The sequence below is a fragment of the Pelodiscus sinensis genome, chromosome 6, assembly GCF_049634645.1.
Source record: "Pelodiscus sinensis isolate JC-2024 chromosome 6, ASM4963464v1, whole genome shotgun sequence".
NCBI lineage: Eukaryota > Metazoa > Chordata > Testudines > Trionychidae > Pelodiscus > Pelodiscus sinensis.
Genome location: NC_134716.1, coordinates 128,842,522 through 128,864,636, shown reverse-complemented (window position 1 = coordinate 128,864,636; position 22,115 = coordinate 128,842,522). Strand labels below are relative to the sequence as shown.

The window sequence follows — 22,115 nt, the reverse complement described above, 5'->3', positions numbered from 1 at the left end:
TACATCCTGCTGTTGGCAGAGGGATGTAAGTGAAGCGCTTCAAAAGTGAAATGAAGCAGGGATTTAAATATCCTGTGCTTCATTTGCATAATCACGTAATGGCGCTCTTTCGAAAAAGTGCCATTTTGAAAGTGAAGCTACAGACTAGACGCGGTTCTTTAAAAAATGGGGCGCTTTTTCAAAAGATCCTGTAAACCTCAATTTCAAAAGAGCGCTTTTTGAAAGAGCGCCATTACGTAATTATGCAAATGAAGCATGGGATATTTAAATCCCGGCTTCATTTGCACTTTTGAAGTGCTTCATTTATATCCCTCTGCAGACAGGGGGATGTAGTCCTAGACTATTAAGCCAGCACTTTTACCCTTGTAAATTACTGTGTGCGTGCGTGTGGAGTGCCTGATAGCATGCCTGCCCCTCCCCAGCCCCAGTGACTTCGAATCATAGGTTCTGTAGGCCAGATTCTTTACAGCTCTTTAGGTGTCTAATGGGGAAGGCAGGCACTTCTGGAAGTCCTGCTTAGCACCTACTGCCTATAGAAATCAGTGGAAGTTACCACCAGGAGTATGGTTGAAAAGACCTTTCGGCACCTAAATGCCTTTTAAAAAAACAGTTAATAAACATTTTACAATAGCTGTTGCCCACTATTCAAGACTTGCATTTTCCCCACGAGGCCTGTGTTTCAGGAACTGTAGGTATGGAGTTCTGTTCTTTGTGCCATGTCTCTAGTGGGATGGATGGTTTGTTACTGCCACTCCGGATCATCAGATGAAGTGAGTTTTGCCCTTGAAAACTCACAATTCTATATATTTGAGTTTGTCTCTAATGTATCACAGGACCATTCCTTGTTTAGGAAGGAGCACTGCAGAAAGGAATCTAGGGATCATAGTGAACCACAAGCTAAATATGAGTCAAGCGTGTGACGCTGTTGCAAAAATAGCAAATATGATTCTGGGTTTAACAGGAGTTGTGAGCAAGACACGAGCAGTCATTTTTCCCCTCTACTCTGCATGATTAGGCCTCAGTTGGAGTATTGTATCCAGTTCTGGGCACCACATTTCAAGAAAGATGTGGAGAAGTTGGAGAAGCGCCAGAGAAGAGCAACAAAAATGCTGTAAAGGTCTAGGAAACATGAGCTATGAGGGAAGGCTGAAAGAACTGGGCTTGTTTAGGCTGGAAAAGAGAAGACTGAGAGTGGACAAGATAGGTTCATGAACACTGCTGAAAGGGTGTTATAAAGAGGAGGGAAGAAAAATTGTTCTTCTTGGCCTCTGAGGACAGGACAAGAAGCAAGGGGCTCAAACTGCAGCCAGGGAGGTTTAGGTTGGGCATTAGGAAAAACTTCCTGCCAGTCAGGGGGGTTAAGCACTGGAGTCAGTTGTCTAGGGAGGTTGTGGAATCTCCATCTCTGGAGCTATTGAAGAGCAGGTTCGAGACACCTGACAGGGATGATGTAGATGGTGCTTGGTCCTGCCCGTGAGGACAGGAGACTGGGCTTCCTCCGGTTACAGTATTTTATGATTCTGTGTGTTGCTCATTAAACATTATTTCCCTGTTGAGCTTCAATCCATGGAATAGCCATAAAGCAGGGGTGATTCTAACCTGGGGGTAGGCAATAATTTTTGGCCCGGGGCCACTTCAAAAATGTTTAAAGTAGCCCCTGGCCACCCTGGAAGGGGCAGGGCCTAGATGGGAAGGGGGCGGGCCTAAACAGGAGGGGTGGGGCTATACCATCCCCAGACCATGATTGATCTGGGGGTGGGGGAACCCTTCTGCCCCCCTTCCCACTAGGCGCCTATGCCCTGGAAGAGGCTTGGCACGCTCCCCCACCCTCAGGCCAATCAGAGGGTGGGGCAAAGGAAGCTTCAAGCAGGTCCCCCGCCCCCAGGCCTTGATTGGCAGGGGAGTGGGCAAAACCTCCTCCACTCTTCGCCCCCCTTCCCCCTCAGCCCTGTGAGCAGCGTGCAGTGTTTCAAAGCGCCCCATGCTCCTGGCAGGGCAGGAGGAGGCTCTGCACGCTCCCCCACTGTCAGGCCCTAATTGGCTGGGGGCGGGGGCGCGGCAGGGCCTCCGCGGGCTGGATCCACTGGCGTGGCTGGCTGGATCCAACCTGTGGAGGCCCTTTTGCTCACCCCTGTGCTAACCCCTGTCTTGTATGACAGCCACAGAGCTCTGGAGACTGCATGTCCCAGCCTGCAGAGCTCCCCTTTAACCTCTGAACAGTCTAGTCTACCCCCAGTGCATGCTGGGATCTGTAGTCTCTTGGACCCTGCCGCTCCCCTTGCCGTAAGTGACAGCCACAGCTTGTATATTGTGGCAGTAGCCCATGGTCGGCATCATCCAGTCACCCCAAGGTCTCAGCTATAGGAGCTGCCTCCTGCTCCCTGGCTGGCTCCTTGCTGGGCTCTTGCTAGGATCCCGTGAGTTCTCCTGCCTGGACTCCCCTGGCTCCGAGTGCGGCACACAGGTTTGGGAAGCTAGGCTGAGCGCAGGAAAGGGGGAGCTGTCTGTCTGGGTCTGGCTGTTGGGAAAACCTCCTTGGAGTCCCAGCCTGGGACTTAGCTGCTCTCCAGAGCCTGTACTTTGGAGTCCCTTGGCTCCAGGTGCCTTGAACGTGCAGGGCAGCGTCATCGCTGCAGTTCAGTAGCGTCTGTGACTCAGCGTGTTTCCCTTCCCCTCTGGGGAGGGTTGGCTTTTTCTCTGTCACTGGAGCACTTCCCTCAGGAAAGGCGGAAGAAGAGCAGCATTGACGCTCTGGCTTTCCCAGCTGGTGGTCCGCAATGTGCTCTGGGCTCTGCTGTGTGAGCTAGGACTCCCTCAGCTCCAGGGGTGGGGGTGCTGAGCTGCTGAACCACACGGCAAACCCTGCGTGTGACGGAAACCGCTCGGAGCAGCCCTCCTACCCCCAGCACTCGTGCTCAGCTCTGCCGGCGGCTTGGGAAGAGGAACTGTCTGGACACGGTGACTGCTCTGCCTCTCTTGTGGCCAGTTGGGAAGGAGTGGTGGTAGCAGCGGGGACTTGTGGGGCCCTAACCTTGCTGCTGACAAGGCAGGGAGACGAGTTTGAGGCTCCTTCACCTCCCATGTGGGGCATCCCAGCCCTTGCTCTCTTGGGGGTCAGTTCTCATGCTTCACTGGGAATGGCTTGGGTGGGTGTTCAGTGTGGATCGGATCCCCCCCATGCTTTCCCCAGTCCTGTGACCTCAGCTTTTTGGCCAAGGAGGGACAGAGGCTCCGTCCCCCAGACTTGAGCTTGGAGCTTAGGGGAGACCCGGTGTGCTGGGTGGGGGCCCTCCAGGAGCACTGTTCAGCTGCCTCCTTCCCCAGCTGTCGCCTGTCTCCTGGGGTCTCTCAAGTGGTCTCCCTGCAAGATCTGCTGCTTGGCTGGTACCGAGTGACTTCTGCTGGCACAAGGCTTGCGGGGAAAGGGAGCCACTTGGTACCAGCTGGTGGGAGGCAGAGATCACGCCGCCAAAGGGCCCTTGCCCCATCCAGAGGAGGGGAAGGAGCTTTCCGAGGACAATGGAGTGGGAACCTGCTATTTATGGGGTGGAGTCCTACTTACAATTCAAATCGGCCATTTCCTTCCCCCGCCCTCCTCTCCGGGGAAACGGGAGCCCTGAGGTGTCTCTGCTCTTCAGCCTCTGTGTCCTGTGCAGTGTGAGCGCCTGGAGCGGCCATGTGCTTTGCCCCAGCCTTCCCCCATCTCCAGGCTGTCAGGCCAACCAGGCCCTCTCCTTGTTCCATAAGAAACCCCTGTGTTCTGCCTGCTCTCACGGGGCCCTTGGGGCACTAGATCAGAGCCCAGGGCTTGCTGCTTGTTTCCTTCCTTTCCCTTGTGTTCCCACTTCTGCCTCACTCCTAGTCTTCTCTCTGCCCGGCCTTTATTGCCTGGCCACCAGGCCGGATTGCTCCTTCTCCTTTCCAAGCTGGCGGGTGTGTCCTGAGCCTCGGACGTTGGGTCAGATGGGTGTGTTCCCCTCCAACGTGCTTGACTCCAAATCCATCTTCCGCCGTCCACTGTGCGGGAAGGGTGTCTGAGGAAATCGGCTGGGCTGAGGTGTCAATAGGGATATGTCTAGACTACATGCCTCTGGCGACAGAGCCGTGTAGATTAGGCCACCCGGCATAGGGAAACGAAGCAGCGATTTAAATAATCGCCCCTTCATTTAAATTGAAATGGCTGCCGCTCTGTGCCGATCGGCTGTTTGTCGGCTTGGCGCGCTAGTCTGGATGCTCCGCGGTGGACAGCAAAGGCATTTGTCGACTTCCCCGGTGTGCCTCGTGGGATGAGGTTTACCAGGGAGGTCGACAAATGCTTTTGTCGACCATGGAGCATCCAGACTAGCGCGCCGAGCCGACAAACAGCCGATCGGCACAGCGCAGCAGCCATTTCAATTTAAATGAAGGGGCGATTGTTTAAATTGCTGCTTCATTTCCCTATGCTCAGTGAACAAATCTACATGGCTCCGTCGGCAGAGCCATGTAGTCTAGACATACCCTAGGTGTGCTCCGGTACGATGCACTTGCAGCGCATCTAATTCAGGGTAAATTGCTTAGGGCTGCTTAAAGCCCTGGACTGCCAGTCGGACTCCTTACATGGATCAGTGGTTAGGAAAACCAGTTTCATCAAATGACAACTTCTTCTGATCCCAAAGGGCCAGCCGCACGCCCAGGTCAACTCAGAGTTTGTCCAGAAAACCCTGTTGTTTCCAGTCCTTTAGCATCTCAAATCTAAAGCGTGAGTCCCAGACCGAAAGAAGTGAGGGCTGGAAGTAATTAAGGGACTAGAATCCACACAATAAATGCCGAGTTCGGAGTTCAGGCTTGTAGCACTGTTGGAACAAACTGCTGGCTCAAGTCCAGTCTCTGGCTACGTCCCAATCACTGGCAGGCCCTCGGTTAACACGCGCCCAGTGGCGTGAGTCCGCTGCCTAGAGGCTGGAGCAGCAGAGAAGCCTGAGCAGGAAAGAGGCAAGGCGGACGAGTTGTCCGGGCCTTTTAGATCTTCTCCCGTGTGGAGGGACTCCCATTGTTCTTACTGTGGGAAAGTGCAGCTGCAGGATGGCGTCCGGTCACGTGGCCCAAGCGCCGGTCCGTGTGGGACTCAGTTCTTTGCAGGTAGAAGCCAAGGCCCACGGGCTGATCTGAGCATTCACAGGAAGGCTCCTCAGACGTGGGTTGGCATCTCCCAGGGCGCATTGAGTAAGTCACTCCTCCCCGGGCCAATCCAACCTGAACAATCCCTTCACAATACACTGGCCAGCTGCTCCATTGGTGCTACTACGAAGCAAACATATTGAAGCGCAAGTACAGAGCCAAAGCCCAGAACTTTAAATAGCAAAATATTCATGCCTGCGACTGGCATAACCCTAACCAGCCAGTCAAGCTTTTCCTAGACCCATCACTGGGCGCCCTGTCTTGCAAGCCTATACCAGTAGTTGCAACAGTGATCTTTAGGGCCATGTTTTCATCAGATAAGTCACTTTCCCCCAGTGTTTGGAGCTCTCCCTGTGCCTTGTATGACTGTAGCCCCTTGGAGCCCTCCCTAGCTGCAGATGAGAATGTTGTTCTAGCCAGTCCCTGCCCTGAAGCGCTTGATCCAAGTGCAAGACCGTAACAGACTGCAGGGGGGTGGGGGTACGAAGAAACACCAAGGCTGTACCAGGGAGGCCATGGTCTGAGCACAGCAGTAGCTAAACTGCTGCCAGGTTTTGTAGGCATCCCAGCAGAAGAGTTGGAAGGAAGATCGTGTGGTTTTGTGGCTGTTTGTAGAGAGAGCTTCCAAAGCCCATGGGACAGCAAGCAAGCCAGCACAAAGGTGCTCGTGTGGCGGCCGACACCTGTGGCCAGTCGACGTGTGTGTGTGTGTGTGTGTGTATATATATATATATATATATATATATATATATATATATAATGAATGAGACCAGGAGAGAACTCTGCTTGATTCCTTACCATCTTGTGTGGGGGGCAGGACACTTGGACTCAACTCGAGACAGCAAGTGCCTGGGTCCCTTATCCTGGCTACCTCTTGAGTCTCTTCCCCTTTCTGCTGTCTGTCCTGCCTGGCAGTTCTTCTTCCTGGAGCTTTCCTTCTGGGTAGCGTCTCCCTCCGCCTGTTTCACGTGGACTGTGTTCTCTGTGCTTCCTCACGTGGCTTGCGCTCGGAGCAGGAGAGGAAAGGAATGGCTGTGGGCTTCTGAGACTTCCTGGCAAAGTCCTTAGCAGCCTGAAGCCTGGCAGAGCTTGGGCATTGAGGGTGTCTCATTAAGGTACCTGGGGAGCAGACTCCTTGCATGTTTTTCTCTGTCCTTTGCCTCCACCCTGTTCCGCCCTGGCTCCATTCATCTTGCCTGTCCTGGCAACAGCTGCTGATAAAGCGTTCCATTTCCCTTGTCTTTCAGCTGGGTTTGAGTCCCCGGAATGGATGCCCGCTGCGGTCGGATGCCCTGCGTTTCACTGGCTTCTGCCATATCTGGCCTGCAGCCATGCTAGCCTGGGTTGGGGCCTTGCTAGAGCTCCTACCGTACGCTGAGTCATGGCGGGCCGATACTCGGCTGGCCTGGGAGAGCTCCAGAGAAAACCTGGGTGCTAGTGACTTTGCGGGCTGTGCCCTCAAGCTGGGACCCCATTCCAACATAACGGCCGTACTGGGTCAGACCAAAGGTCCTTCTAGCCCAGTAGCCTGTCTGCCGACAGTGGCCAGCACCAGGTGCCCCAGAGAGGATGGACTGAAGACAATGATCGAGCGATTTGTCTCCTGCTGTCCCTCTCCAGCCTCTGACAAACAGAGGCCAAGGACACCATTTTATCCCCTGGCTAATAGCCTTTTATGGACCTAGCCTCCATGAATTTATCCAGCTTCTCTTTAAACTCTATTATAGTCCTAGCCTTCACAGCCTCCTCTGGCAAGGAGTTCCACAGGTTGACTACACGCTGTGTGAAGAAGAACTTTCTTTTATTAGTTTTAAACCTGCTACCCATTAATTTCATTTGGTGTCCTCTAGTTCTTCTATTATGGGAACTAATAAATAACTTTTCTTTATCGGCCCTCTCCACACCACTCATGATTTTATAGACCTCTATCATATCCCCCCTCAGTCTCCTCTTTTCTAAACTGAAAAGTCCCAGTCACTTTAACCTCTCCTCATATGGGACCCGTTCCAAACCCCTAATCATTTTAGTTGCCCTTTTCTGAACCCTTTCCAAGGCCAAAATATCTTTTTTGAGGTGAGACCACATCTGTACACAGTATTCCAGATGGGGCATACCATAGTTTTATACAGGGGCAGTAAGATGTTCTGGGTCTTATTTTCTATCCCTTTCCTAATAATTCGTAGCAACCTATTTGCCTTTTTCACCACTGCTGCACACTGTGTAGAAGTTTTCAGAGAACTGTCCACGATAACTCCAAGATCTCTTTCCTGATTTGTCGTAGCCAAATTAGCCCCCATCATACTGTACGTATAGTTGGGGTTATTTTTCCCTATGTGCATTACTTTATACTTATCCACATTAAATTTCATTTGCCATTTTGCTGCCCAATCACTGAGTTTGGTGAGATCTTCTTGGAGTCCCTCACAGTCTGCTTCTGTCTTGACTATCCTAAACAGTTTGGTATCATCCGCAAACTTTACCACCTCACTGCTTACCCCTTTCTCCAGATCATTTATGAATAAGTTGAAAAGGATGGGTCCCAGGACTGACCCTTGGGGGACACCACTAGTTACCCCTCTCCAATCTGAAAATTTACCATTTATTCCTACCCTTTGTTTCCTGTCTTTTTAACCAGTTCTCAATCCAAGAAAGGACCTTCCCTCTTATCCCATGGCCATGTAATTTACACAAGAGCCTTTGGTGAGGGACCTTGTCAAAGGCTTTCTGAAAATCCAAGTATACTATATCTACTGGATCCCCCTTGTCCGCATGTTTGTTAACCCCTTCAGAGAACTCTAACAGATTAGTAAGACAGGATTTCCCTTTACAGAACCCATGTTGACTTTTGTCCAACAAATTATGTTCTTCTACATGCTTCACAATTTTATTCTTTAATATAGTTTCGACTAATTTGCCCGGTACTGAAGTTAGACTTACCGGTCTGTAATTGCCAGGATCGCCTCTAGAGCCCTTTTTAAATATTGGTGTCACGTTGGCTACCTTCCAGTCATTAGGTACGGAAGCCGATTTAAAGGATAGGTTCCAAACCACAGATAATAGCCCTGGAAGTGTCCCTGTCCACCTGGCTTCTTTCCCTCTGTGTGCCTCCTCCTCCCTCCCAGAGCATCCCCCAGGGTGAGACAGCTGGCTGGCTGGAGGCGCTGGGAGGGAGAGGGAGTTGGTCAGTGGGACAGTGTTGCGGGAGGTGTTGGTAGGAGGGGAGCAGCAGGGAGTCAGCGCCTACACAGGTGACTCGTGGTAGCACTTGGGAAGTGCACCACCTCCCAGGCCCCGGTCAAAATGTTAATTGCTACATGGGGTGCCCCTGCATGTCCCGTCCCCCCCATCCCTCTGGGTGGCCCCTGCAGCCCTCCCCCGTCAGTCGCCCGTGCTCTGGGCGGTGGCCGCAGGGCTGCTATTGGGTGTGATGGGAGCAGTTAGCCGTCAGGGCAGCGCCCGTTGCAGTCGATCCAAGAGCTGAGCTGTTGACCCCGGTTTTTCTGGCCCCTTTCCAGCTGGGCTAATCGCGTTGTCCCACGGTATCATCTGCCCGGGGTCCCTGTTGCCGTGGGGCTGGCGACCTGCCCTCGGCTGGTGTCTGAGGCGACTTTCCGGAGAGCAGGTTGTGCTCCTGGCGTGGCCTCTCGCGAGCAGGGTTCAAGCAACAGACTCTGTCTTGCTGCCAGGTGCATTCTGCACGTGGCAGGTGCAGCGGGTCTGGGGCCCGGCTGAGTGCGGACGGTTCTGGGGGCACCGGGTGCAAGGCAGAGAACTCCTGCCAGCGGTTCACAGGCCGGTCCCTGGCGGCGGTTTTCTAATGGCGGGCCGGACACCGGACGGGGTGGAGGATTGTTGGGTGCTGGATCTCGTGGCTGCAGGGGGTTCAGGTGAGCGGTGGGGGTGGGTCTAAAGCAGATCCCGGCCTGGCCTGGCCCCACAGACAGCGCTGCAGCCAGCAGCAGGCCTGGCTCCTAGGTGGGGGAGGGGGAGTGCACAGGGCTCCTCGCATTACCCCTGCCCCGAGGTACGGCTAGGAGCCATCGGCAGTGACGGTCCCCTCAGGACCTGCGCGGGCAGCAGAGCCGTGCGCCAGCGGGGGAGGCCGGTCTGAGGAGGAGGGACGGTAACAGGAGCTGCTGCCGCTTGCTAACGTCCCCTTGTTGTGGGCTGGCCTGGGGGCCCAGAGGTGGGTCTGGCAGACTGTTCTCCGCCTGGACTGTGAGTGCCCCGGGCAGCTGGCAAGGCCCTGCCAGGCTGTACCGCCAGCCCGGGGAGCCAGGAAGAGAGGGGGCTCCGGGAGGTAATGGGTGCTGGCTGTTTGGCTGTTGCAGGGCCAGGTCTGCCTGCTGATAGGATGGGATGGTCCTTGGGTTTTGCTGGCTAGTGCCCCCTTGGTCAGACCCTGCCCGTTCCAGTTGGGGGTGATGGAGAGTTCCCCACAGCGGGGCTCGGCGTGGTTCTGTCCGGGCTCTGTGATCGAACTCGTCGGGGTCGTTGGCTGGCGCTCCTCTGCCCTCTACACCCGCAGCTACCCTGCCCCCCGCCTGACTCCCACTTGGAGTGGGGCCACGGCCTCCTGTGCGCTAGCAGGTCTCCCGTGGCGGCGGGGAAGCCGCTCCAGACGGGCAAGCCTCAGGCTCTGTGCTCTGGCCGTACACGTGATGCCAGCTTAGTGCTGTCAGGGCAGCCTTAAGCCTTTCAGGAAGCGTCAGGCCCGTTGGCCCCGCTGACACCTCCAGCGGTCAGGCTCCTGCTGAGTGTGAGTGCCCGAGCGGATACGGCGCCAGCTCCCAGGAGCCCTCCTGCCAAGAGGGGCCGGGCCCCCGTCGGACATCTGCAGCTCTGCCACGTGGGGCTCCGCATCCCGCAGCCAGACCAGCTGTGGGGTTTGGGGGGGCCCTGCTTCAATCCCTCTGATTCCCCGAGCTGCTCAGCCGCTGCAGGGGAGGGCCCTGCCAGTGGTCTCCAGAGGAGGAAGGGGGCTTCGTTACCTCCTAGGACTCCTGTTCTCTGGACCCATTGCCTCTGCAGAGCTGCCCTGCGCTCGCTCTGCCCCTTTCTCCGCCTCAGAGCTCAGCTGCCACTCGGAGGCAGAGAGAACCTGGGGGTTGGCGGGGGGGGGGGGGGATATTTGCACCCTTGGCCGGAGGCCGGGCAGCGTGGGGGCGGCATGTTCAGAGGGCAGGGGCTGTGAGTGGTGCCACCCCTTTTCCGCTGTACCGGGAGGGCTGTGGGCAGGTGAGATTTTATACCCCGAGTCCAGGGAAGTGAGAACCAAGCTGTGACTTTTGCTGTGTCCCAGAACGGCCTCTTGGTCTGTGGAGAGTCAAGCCGGGGGCAGATGGACGCCCACGCCGGGGGTGGAGGGCCCAGGTGGCTGGGTTCAGCTCAGATGTCAGGGTCTCTCCTCCCTACCCCCTTCCCCCCCCGCTTTTCAGCAGAGCTGGGCTCCCCTGACCTCTGCAAGTGCCCGGAGTTGGGGCCGGCCCTTGATTCTGCAGCTCGGGGCCCATCTTTATTTTTAGCCCTCTCAAAGCCTGGCGGGAGGTGTTCCCGGGCCGCCGCGTGACCTGCCTGACCTCTGTGGCTCGGCCGGGATCGGGCCCCGTCGTTCCCGAGTTGTTGGAGTGACTCATGGGAGCGGGGGAGGGAGGCTGTCTAACGAATTGTTCCGCTTGTGTGTCCGAGCCGGCCCCAGCAGCACGTCCTGTGCCCTGCCCTGCCCCTCCCGGCGGTCGGCCAGTTCTGCAGGGAGGGCTCGCTTCACCTGCCACCGGGCTGCAGCTACCCCTGGGGTGGAGCAGCCCTCTGCTGTGCAACACAAGTGTCGAGGACAGGAAGTGAGGGGAGGGCTTGTATCCAGTTCCAGCCCCAGTGGGACTGAGGGGGGCAGAGCAGAATTGCCTGCATTGAAATGGGGTTGATAGCTTGTCTGGTGTGAAGGCCACGGACGGTATAGACAGGTCGGGCTCTGGACCTCAGCTTTCCCTCCCACCTGCTGTTGGGAAGCGGCAGGGTTTTCTGGGTGGGCTTCTGTGAGGCTAAGGTGGCCTGTTGGAGCTGCTAGCCCAGCACAGTTTGGTCCCGGAGCCTAGTGGGGGTGGCGGGACCCACATTTCCCTGCGCATTAGTGTAATGGGGCCGTAGGGTGGCACGCATGCCAGGCAGCCGGGCACAGCCTGGGTGGAGGGGAGAGGGCCCGCTGCAGGCTGCCCGGGGCGCTGAGCGTGGCAGGAGGCTGGCGATGTGACAGCAGGGTTTGGGGGTGCCCGGGTGGGAACATGCCGAGGCTGCGGAGCCCCGGGTGGGGGGTGGAGCCGGCGGGCTGCGCAGAGGGGACTAGAGACAAAGGAGCGAGGCAGAACAGCATTGAGGCATGCAGAGGGGTGGGAAAGGGGGAGAATTGCTATGGCAACGCATGGCTGACAGCCACATTCGTGTCTGCAGGCTGAGCCCCTTGAGAGGGGAGAAGAGCAGGAGAGGGGGGCATGGGGTGTGGGCTGGCCCATTCCCTGGGTCCCATCATGGGCCGGCCGCAAGGCACCAAAGCGTCCGCCATGGCGCTGCTCCCCCCCACCAGGCTCTGCACCTCCATGGCCTCCCCGCCCCCCAGCCAAACTGGCAAGCTCCTTGTGCCTGCATGGGCTGCGTCGTGGGCATCTGCAGAGGGACGCCCCACAGCTTCCTAGGGGCCCCTGGGTGTCTTGTCTGAGGCTCGGCCCTCCAAGGGCCAGGGCACCCCCTAGATGACAGGGGACCTTCCTGCCGGCTCTGCTCTCTGCAAAGCCTGGAGTGGCCGGCCCAGGCAGAACGGATCCCGTAACTCTTGCCTCACTGCGCCTAGAGGCTAGGTGGCATTTCTCGGCCCTCTCTGTGCCAGAGCCATGTAACCTTTTGGTCAGGCCCCCACAGCCGTGCCCCGGGGGAGGCCCTGCTGCAAGTGCCCCTTGTAATGGGAGGTGGCACGTCACAGCGCTCTGCACTTGCCGCCGGCGAAGAGGGGCTTAGATGTTTCCGAAACTACCGCTAGAGACCAGTCCTCGCCAGGTGCATCCTGGGCCCCACAAAGGAGACCGGATGGGCCTGTCTACACCGCAGCTGGAACGGGGCCAGGCAGCCTCCTTCCCACCTGGCTGCTGGTTTCGAGTAGCTGAGACCTCCACCCTTATCTGCAATCTGCCCACAGCCCTGCCTGTGCCCCCCAGGGGAGGGGAACCAGACAGGCACTAGTAGCCCCTTGTATTGCCACGAGGCAGTGGTTCTTCCCTTAAGGGATTCAGAAGCAATGAGCACACAAATTGGGGGAAGGCTTATAGATTTACTGAGCAAATATTAAGGTAAATATTAGAGTAAAATACAATGAGGCAAATCTTAGAATAAAACACGATGCTCATTAAGCCTAAGCAGATCTTAGAATCAAATCCAATGCTTATTAAGAAAGTAAAATGCTTATTAAGCCTAATTAAACCTCAGAATAAAATGCAATGCCTACTTCCTTTCTGCTGCCGGGAACCCCCTGAAGAAGGACAGTGGCCAGACCCCAGCGGCCAGTATGTAGCACCTTCCATGGCTTCGGTCCACGCCAAGGTTCCAATGTTAGGAATATTCCCGGCTTTTACACACTGTTGGATCTACAGTAATCACACCTGTTGTGTTGAGAGCCTAACAAGATTGTTGATACTGTACTTTGCATATTTTCCCAGGCCAAATAATTAGCATTATCAGGTGGGAAATATTCAGCAGATAGCTGTGTGATCTTCCCAAGCGCTCCTAGTACTCCTGTACCAGGTACGTGGCTGTGGGACCTGTCCCAGAAGCTGTTGAAAGTCAACAGTGCATTCCTACACTGAACCATCTTCAGCAAACAGCTAACTCTTTGAAAATAACAAAAGAATAGTAAGAAGCAAAAAGCACAATGGCTGCCTAGAGCATCCAGGCCGGGCAAGAGATACTGGCATAAAAGGAGTGACTGTGGTACACCACCTAATTTGCCTCGACCTCGTAATCATCTTCCGCGTTTCCACTACACCCAGTCTGAGCTGGTGAGTGGGCAGCTGCCAGCCTCTGTCCTCTAGAGCACACGTCCCATAGGTCGGCACAAGGCATTGGTGTCAAAGGCTCCGCTGGCTAGCAGCCAGCCCAGCCGGACCTGAGCAGGAAGGAACCGTCAAGCTCCAGCAGCAGCAGGCTGGATGGAGCACGAGCTGCTGCAACGCCCGTAGTCTGAGCTCTGTTCACACTGGGGCAACTGAGGCCGAGTGGGAGCAGAAAGGAGCCATGTTTCTCTCCCTGGACCGCCTGTTGCTGTCTTGCCTCTCTGGGGATGGCCCGGGTCCTGCGCCGGAGCCTCAGCCTCTCCTCTCAGCTGTGACTCAGAGGTGAAGAGCCAGTGGTGCCTTCTTAGAAGCCTGCTCTGTCCACAGCCTGGCTGGGTCACTCTGATTTGGGCTGGTTTCAGCTGCCAGTCTGCGCCACCACGCCAGCCGGCTTGGACCCCGGGCTCACTTTTCAGACGGGTTCGTTAGGCTCTTGGGTGAAATTGTACCATTGCCCAGCCAGGGTACAGTCTGGGCTATTGAGCAGCCTGCAGCAGGCACATGAATGCTGGAGCCAGCGCGCCATGAATCGCACTGCAGAGCATGCCAGCGCGCTTTCTGTCCCAGGTGTGTCTCTTGCACTGGCAAGCTCGCTCCTTCTGGACAGTCCAAGCTCACAGAAAGCCCGTCGTTTTATTACTAAGAATGCAATGCAGAAAGCCTGCCATCCCCAAGGGAGGGTCCCAAACTCCTCGGTCCAGACATGGCTTTCGACACAACAGTTGAACTACAGACAGAAAGATTTGTGCCTCAGTACTTAATCTCTTAGAATTGGTTTTTGAAAAGTGAAACGCAACTAATACAACTTGACAAGCTAAATGAATTTAAAGCAAAAGGTCTCACCACAAGCTTTAGCAGCCCTGCTGACTGCAATCCATTCAGCCAGCACTTGCCACGTTGAATGTTTTCCCTTTCCTTCAGCAGCTGATGGCATAGCAAGGGTGGAGTAGCTTGTGTTATTGATTTTCCCTTCTTATACTTTTCCTCTTCTTTGAGAATCCTCTCCAGCTGGGGTGCAGCAGACAAAACGTCTGTGGGGATGGGAACCGCTAGCTGTTCCTTGCCAAGAGGTGAATTTCTTTTTTCTTGCCAAGAATAGCCACTTAACCAGATGATGATCCATTTGACTTGGTCGACACCAGGCTTTGCTTTTTCTTTCTGAGGGATGAGTTTGTGGCTGCTGTTCTGGACTTGGAACCTATCTCAGCAATATTATACAGTGGAGTCTTTTAACGATACATACAGCGTTGTCACACATTTTACTAGGACAATAATGATCAGCAAATTATGAGGGTTTTTTTTTCTAAATGATATTTCATTGGTACAAAATGCATCATGTCTTGTAAAAAGGGGTGAACACTGGAGCACAAACTGTCACAGAAATGTCCCCAATTTAGTACAGTTCCTGAGCCGGAGTGAATGGGACGTGGTATTTGAGACTTCTACACTCAGACCTAGCATTTCGGAGAGAGGTTCCTTGAATTCTGCTGTGCTGCCTTGGTGTGGTGGAACAGCCAGCCAAAGAGGAACTGCTCAGTTGCCCAACATCAGCAGACAAACCTCTCCCCCAAGCGCTGGAAGGCAGAGATGTGCAAGCCACCTGGCTGTAGTGGGGTGTCAGACTGACCGCTCAGGCACATGTTCTCAGTGCATTTGGCTGTATGCTTTTTGGGACTGTCACTTACAGTGTGTGGCTGCCTGGACCATCCGACTCAGGCTGATGGGGCTTGATCTGCCCAAGCTGTGACACATCTGGGCTCAGGCTGGAGCCAGGGATTTGAGACTCTGGGAAGTGGGAGTGTCCTGGAGCCTGGGTTTGAGCCCGCTGTGTGCTCTTGGGCAAGTTGCTTCCTCTCTCTCTCTGAATGTTTCCTCTTCCACTTTGTCTTGTCTGCTGCTACTATAAACAATTTGGACTGTTCCTGATCCTGCCTTTGTTCAGGGTCCCACTCTTGGCTGGAGCATCTAGGTGTTGGGGCAGGAATAGGTATTGGGGCGAGTGAGACACAGTGCTGGAGTATGCCTGTAGGGAGAGGCATCCAGTCCAGGTTCCCTTGTGGCTGAGGATGTGAACAGAGCTGCTGTGTGGTGTGAATTATGTGCTGCTCTTTGCTTTAGCCATCTCAAACCTTCTTCTGGAATGTACATTTGTGAGGGGGCAGGAGAGGTGTGGAGACTCCCTGCTGGAGGCTTTCCAGCCCTGTCTCACCCCACCCCAGGAAAGAGCAGAGGAGAGGTCCTCCAGACAGCCTGGAGTGGCTATAGGGGAGCAACCAATCAGAGGAATTTTTAAAGTGACCAATCAGGAGCCAGAAGCGCCATATAAAAGGAAGCAGCAGAGCGAAGTCAGTTGCTGCCTGGAGCTGTAGAAGGAATCTTGGGTTTCTGGCTAGAAGAACAGCAGGACCAGGGAGAGCTCATTGCATGCGGGACTGACCCCAGGGAAGGCTGCCTAAGACTTGGAGTGTTGGCTCCTGCTGGTGCTGAGCTCCACAGCCTAGCCAGACCAGTGACAGGTACCATGATGGGCCTTGTTAGCTTCATTGGAGACAGCCCAGGGAGGGCTGCTGGAAGTGAACGCCAGCTGGCGGTACTGCGATGGGCCCTGTTGGGTTGCTGCTGAAGGCAGTGTCTCCTGGGAGGATGCCTTGGCAGGTAGTGAAGACTGTATATCCCAGAAGGGGTTTTGCTTGTTCCACTTATGGATTATGTGATTCACTGACAACCCCCCCGAAAGACCCATCAGCTGGGGGGAAGAGAGGGTGCACTTGGAAGAGGCAGGTGCTGTCATGTTGCAAGAACGGAGAGGAAAGCAGGCTCTCACCTGGCCAGAAGGGGCGCGCGTGAGAGGCAAAATGGGGAGGCTGTGGGCAGTTACTGGCCAGAAAGGGGGCACTCGAGAGGTGATGCCAGTTCTGTTGCACCGTCTTCATTACACTCGGTTAGCCTGCCCCATCCCTCCGGAACGGCCGCCGGGTACGTTGATCTGCTGCCTCCGCGGCAGCAGTGTGCTCCGGTTTCTGGGGTCACCTCAGTTCTCTCCTCTCCCCGGAGAACGTATCCCAATTGGTGCTGAGCAGAGCTTCAATAAAAGCAAGTCCAAGGGTTTGGGAGCTAGATGTTCCCAGCTGCCATCAACCCCCTGCTGGCAGAACTGCTGGGTAAACTCTTGTGCCCTCCTCTCTTTTCCACAGGCTACTGCCCTTACCCAGGGAAGACTTTTTTTTCTTGAGGTTCTTTTGTCTTTGTAAAGCCTCAGGCCCGCACCTCTCCCGAGCTGGAACCCCACGGTGGCTCCAGGTACGTCTGTTCTTCTCAGTGCTGATGGAGTCAGCGCAGGGACCCGCCTTGCCTCTGACCTGTTCCACTTTCACAGGTTTGGAAGGGAATCTTAACAATTCCCCTGCCACAGTTGCAAGAACTGAGACAGTCGGTCACGACCATGAGGGCTGGCCAGCAGCCTGGGGACTAAGGGGTTAACTATGTCCCCTGTACCTAGCCAGGTAGCGGTCAGCCAATGGAAATGCAGGTAGGGATTTCAAACCAGGAATGTTTGGGTTTCCCTCCTTTGTCTCTGAGCCAGTCTGCTCTCTAGATACCAAAGGCAGACATGCAGAAACCTTACTCAGACACACAGCTCCCCTGCATCCACACACAGCTATCTCCCTCAGGCACATATTGAGAGAAACTTTTACCTTGGTCCCAGTAGGACTGACTAGCCACAGACAACTGCCCACAATCACACGTACCCCTTTCACAAACCTCCCTGTTAGCTCCAGGCAACACAGAAGATTTACACTCCTAGGCTGCATTTAGACTGGCAAGTTTTTCCACAAAAGTGGTTGCTTTTGTGCAGAAACTTGCCAGCTGTCTACACTGGCCGCTTGATTTTGCGCAAAAGCACTGACGTTCTACTGTCCGAAATCAGTGCTTCTTGCGCAAATGCTTTGACGTTCCCATTCGGGCAAAAACCCTTTTCCGGAAATGTTTTTGCGCAAGAGGGCCAGTGTAGACAGCTAAAAACTGTTTTGCACAAAAAAGTCCCAATGGCGATCGGGGCTTTCTTGCGCAAAACCGCGTCTAGATTGGCACGGACGCTTTTCCCCACGTGGTTGTACACTGGACTCCTAGGAGGATACAGTCTCTTGTTCTTCCACTCTCCGGGAGTTCCCTGCGGTGTTGAACAATGACTGCAGCATTCGTGGGAGCAGAGAGGTTAGCGGGTGAAGTTGGTGCTTCTGCTCCCAGTCTCCTTGTCCCTGCCTTTCCGCTATCCTTGCCTGTGCTTCCACTTCCTTTCGCCTTGTCTCTGCTTCTATTGCTGCTAGCGTCGCCAGATGTTCTCATTGGGCACACTTCTCCTCTGCTTCTGTTTGCTTCAGTCGTCATAAGAACTCTACCTCTTTCTCGGTCAGAGGTCTGCCCGCTGCCTTACAGGCAGCTTCCCACGTAGAAAGCAGTGGTGCGGGAGGAGGAGGGCTGCTAACCATTGCTCCTGCCCTCTCAAGGTTTCTCTTCTCCCCCTCTCCCCCTGCACTTACAGGGACATGCTCCTGTCTCCCCTCCGTGGCGCATGAATCTGTCTTGGAGCTGGACATCAAGCCTTGATCTAGCCTAGCCTCCAGTTATCCCGAAAACTACAAAAAACCAAACTGGTTGGGTTGGACGGTGGCTTCAGATTAACCTTCTGTCTGCCTCTCCCCAAGGCAGCAACAGAAAACAAAAAGAAAAGAGGAGAAAAACCTCCAAAGCTAGCAACTAGTCAAAAGAACAACCTGTGTCCTTTTAAAAATCCTGGGTTCTCAAAATGATCCCACCCTGGCACCATGTCAAAGCTGTTTCTCACTCTGGCATGATGAGTGCAGAAGTGGGGGCCTGGAAAAGCAACCCAAAACCTGATCTCTACCGGCTTTGGTACTACAGCTTCCCCCAAAATCCTAACACCTGGACTTTGGGAAATAAAAACCATAAAAACCCCGCTGCCACCACCCAAGTATTACAAGGAAAACTAGGGAGGAGATCACTTGGGAAATCTCAGCCCTAAAGTAAAACCAGGACACAACAATTAACCACTACCAGGTTAAATAAAAAAGAAAGATCTGTTATTATCAGAACAGTACCCCAGTTACAAGCATAGTTGGAATGGCTAGACGGTAAGAGCCACTAATTAACATACTCATGGAGGATTCCGCCCTGGGCAAAACTTAGTTACAAAAGAAAGGAAAACCCATTTCTAACAGCACAGACATCAGATCCAAATTCCCAAAACAGAAAACAATAAAACCTGATGGATTTCTCTAGACTTTACCCTACTTACACATTATGAAGAGTCTTATTCTTGGAGAGGAGCATGTCTTCTGTTTCCCTCAGTATCTAGAGAGCAGACTGGCTCAGAGACAAAGGAGGGAGAACCCCCAAATTCCTCTGTCTCAGTTTGAAATCCCTACCTGCATTTCTGTTGGCTGACCGCTACCTGGCTAGGCACAAGGGGACATAGTTAACCCCTTAGTCCTCAGGCTGCTGGCCAGCCCTCATGGTCATGACAGTCAGCTAGGCCTTGGCTCAGTTCTTCCAAAAGTTCTTCACCCTTTTGTTGAAGTACTGGGAAGACAACTGGCCACTGGGGTAATAGGCAGGTGTATGCCATTAGCTGCCACCACAAAGGTAAGTTAACTGGCTGCATTCCCTGCTGGGCCTAGTTACAGGAGACATCGTTCTGAGAGCTGGGGCTGTTAATGCATTGTTTCTTGGGGGAATAGGGTTCAGGTGGAGAATAGTGTGTGTGTGTGGGGGGGGGGGGGGTTGTACTAAAACAAAATCAAGGCCCAACCATCCCTACTGGTCTCCTTTGCGATGCTCCGTGCCTGTACGTCTAATTGAAACGTATTTCTTACAGCAGTGATAGCCGCTGTGATTTTGACATGTCTCAGAGAGGCAGCCGTGGGAGCCTGTATCTGCAAAACCAACCGGGAGTCTTGTGGCACCTTTAAGATGAACCGATGTATTTGGGCAAAAGCTTTCATGGGCAAAGACCCCGTGTGTGCGCGGTGGGTCTGTCGGAGTAGACTCCGTCCACGGAAGCTGAGACCCAAATAAATCTGTTAGTCCTTAAGGTGCCCCAGGCCTCCTGGTTGTTCGCATGGTCATTGTGCGACTTGACACAATGATGCTGGGAAATGCGATGGATCGAAGCCGTGACGCTTCCAAGGGTGGATGTCTTACAGTGCAGGCTCGGCGCGAGGAGGGGAGGTCGCCGAGGGCGTCTGTGCTTGTTTTGGGGGGAAGCTTCTCGTTGTTCGAGCCTTATCTTCACTGGGGCTCCCACTGCTGTTACTGCAGGCACCAGTGCACGGGGCTCAGCGATGGTGGAGATTCCTCCCCCGAGCCCCGAGGACATAGAAGTGACGTCGATTTCTAGCCTCAGATATGCTGCGAGAAGGGCTGGTTGCGCACATGGCTGTGTGTGTGTGTGTGTGTGTGTGTGTGTGTGTGTGTGTGTGTGTGTTACGAGAAGGGCTGGTTGCGCACATGGCTGTGTGTGTGTGTGTGTGTGTGTGTGTGTGTTACACAAAGTAAATCCTTGGCTGGCTGCGTTTAACAAGGATTTACACAAGCTTGAGTGAATCATTTGAAATGGGCCGGTTGGGAATTGGATCGGGCTCGGATGCATGTTGAGAGGGAAATGAAAAGATTGTGGATTGAGTGACAAGGGACAAAAGCACTTAATCCAATAGGGCACTTCCTGTGAAATCCAACTGGGACTGGGTGTTGGCACAATATCCCACAGTCCTGCAGAGGGTGCTGAAAGGTACGGCCCCGCTGCACCGAAAGACCCACGCGATGCTGGGGCTGGCCCAGATCAGCTGACTTGGGTTTGTGGGGCTGGTGCTGGGCGCCATGGGTGCAGGTGGCTGGACTAAATGACCTCCCTTCCAGTCTACGGTTCTCTGACCATTGTAGTGGGGCTGCAGTCGGGGCTCTGAGAGCCGGGAGGGGGATGGGGGATGGGGGAGGGCAGAAAGCGTGAGTGCCAGGCTTCAGCGTGCGTATGTCTCTGCTGCTATATTTAGTCCTGCGGCCTGAGGACACCTGGCTGGCTCCGAGATCAGGGCCACTGAGTTTTTAGTGGCAGTATAGACCTACCCAGGGGGTCTGTTGTGAAAAGGGAGGCCTTGGGACGATGGAAGCAATTTAAATGAATGGAGATGCCTATCTCCTAGAGCTGGAAGGGACCTCAAAAGGTCATCGAGTCCAGTCCCCTGCCTTCACAGCAGGACCAAGGACCATCCCGGACACATTTTTGCCCCAAATCCCTAAATGGCCTCTGCAAGGATTGAACTCACAACCCTGGGTTTAGCAGGCCAATGCTCAAAGCACTGAGCAGAGGTGGCCACCAGCTCCCGGATGCATAGAGACCAACAATAGGCAACAACTGTTGGGGAGAAACAAGCTCTGCTGCTGTGTAAGCTTTCTTGGACCCGCCCTGGTTGGAACGGGCCGAGTTTGATGGCCTCCGTTAGCCTAGCGAGGGCTACGGCAAAGGGGGGAGAACTAACCCAGCGCGTGATTCTGGTCAGCGAATAGCGGAGCTGGGAGAGAGCTGCAGCCGTGCCCCGGGGCCAGCATTTCTCAGGGGGGAGGGGAGAATTTGCCCCCACATTGCAGCCAGTGGGTGTGAAGAAGGCTGGCCTGGGGGCAGGCGCCGGAGAATGCGAGATGCTGGTTCTGCGTCAGCGCCTGGCCTCCTGCTCCAGCAGCAGGAGTTTCCAATGATGTTGGAGTTGGAGTGCTAGGGAGGGAGCTGGTCTAGGCTCTGCTGCGTGCCTGGCTCCTGTTTGCAGTAGAAACTCTTGTGCCTGAGGAATGCCCGGCCAGGTGTGTGGCCGTGGGCACTCTCGCTTAGGAACGGACCCCCCCTTCCCTGGGAGCCCCAAATTCTGCCCATGGCACTCACTGCAGAGGCAGCATTCCACTCCACTGGCAATGCGCTTGCTGAGTGACCCATGCCTGGCAGAGAGATCCTCGGAGTGACAACCTGGATGGAACCATAGATGGAGCTGAAGGGCCAAAGTCAGCCCAGGAGAAACACCTGGAAGTCCGGAAGAGTGGGTTCTGCTTACTGCAGGTGCAGCGCCTCTACCCCGACTGTGAGCCACATGGGAATAGGCGCCGGAGCCTGGTGTAGGCTTAGACAAGACTCTCATTTCCCTCGCTTTCCTCCCCTCCCAGGGCAGCACAGCTGGATCAGGGCATGGTGCCTTTGTCCCTGGCAAATAAGTGGCTGCCTGTCAGTGGCTTGCCTGCCCTGTGGTGTATGTGCCACCATCTGCGTGTGCTGCTGACTCTGGACTGAGAGACTTGGACAGGTTCTACCAACTATGTTGGTTGCAAAAGCTGGCACCTACTTGCCCCCTCCCCCACCCCCCCTTTCTCCTGTGCTGTGCTGGAGAGGCTGTAGCCTCTGAGGTTAGAGTCTGGCGCAGTGACTCAGCCACATGCCAGGCCTGCAGAGGGTGGGGAGATGCTGGAGCCGTGCAAGTCAGGCTTGTGACTCAGCTGGTAGCAAGCAGGCCTTGCTTGCTGGGTTGGGTGCTCACGCCTGAGATTGGGCACCCAGGGCCCTCGATTCCGGTGGCGTGCGGTAGTAAATGGGGCTGGGCCAGGCAGGGTGAGCGCTGCAAGGAAGCCATCACCGAACTCAATAGGAGCACAAGCCCCCTGCCCCGGGCCGGGTCCCAGCGGTTCATTTCTTGTTACGTTCGCTAGATTTTTCCCTTCTCCCCGTGCTTTTAGTTCAGGACTTCTTACGGCCGTGGGCTTCAGGCAGGCAGCACTAGGCACAGAGGGGTTACACGTGTATCT

At 54.8% G+C, this 22,115-nt stretch overlaps 1 protein-coding gene across 1 annotated transcript in view; it reads left to right on the top strand.

Moving 5' to 3' along the window:
• The window catches only part of ATOSB (atos homolog B), a 53,779-nt gene that overhangs the window by 2,132 nt on the left and 29,532 nt on the right, over positions 1–22,115 (top strand). The gene's annotated exons all lie outside the window — the stretch shown is intronic.